Source organism: Lupinus angustifolius, chromosome LG19 (genome assembly GCF_001865875.1).
Source record: "Lupinus angustifolius cultivar Tanjil chromosome LG19, LupAngTanjil_v1.0, whole genome shotgun sequence".
Classification (NCBI taxonomy): domain Eukaryota; kingdom Viridiplantae; phylum Streptophyta; class Magnoliopsida; order Fabales; family Fabaceae; genus Lupinus; species Lupinus angustifolius.
The window spans coordinates 6,812,903-6,813,605 of record NC_032027.1 but is presented as its reverse complement, the minus strand read 5'-3'; positions in this window follow the sequence as shown (position 1 = coordinate 6,813,605).

The window sequence follows — 703 nt, the reverse complement described above, 5'->3', positions numbered from 1 at the left end:
GCGTGTCCACTTGCAAACTACATCCAGGCCTCCCGGCTGATCTGGGATTTTTCTTCACTATAATTTAATCAATGTTTTACAAGCACTTCTTCCAATTACAACACTTAGACATTCACAAGAAAATAAAGAACCTTATTCTATGGTTTGACTCCCTTCCTACCGACAAAGAAAACCTTTCTTTCGGCGTAGCCCCAGCCAAGAACCTTGTTCTTTCTTATCAAGAACTCTAAGCAAAATGAAGATACAACTCAATCTCTTAGGTGGTACGACACCTCGAGATTCCCAATGTTACAACGATTTTTCACAACAAAACTATAGAGTAAACTTAAGCAATTACAAAGCTCATATTTAACAAGTAAGACTTTACTCTAAACACCTAATACAAATTCATGCAATATGACAATGTATTAGTTGAAAAATAGAATTTACAGAATGCAAAAAAAACTTCACAAAAGCATCAATGATTGCATGAACATGTGAGATGAAATGATGAGAAATATATCATGAAATGTCACTCAATCCTAAAGCAAAGAATTTTCTCCTTTCTAAACTCACAAATGCAATATCAACTAGATGCAAGAATTATCACGAAATATGCTCTAACTCTCTAAAAAATGCAACATGCAAGTTATGACATCAGTTCTGAAATCGCAGTTTATAAAGAATTAGTTCTGCTGCCCAGTTAATCGATTAAGACCTTGGT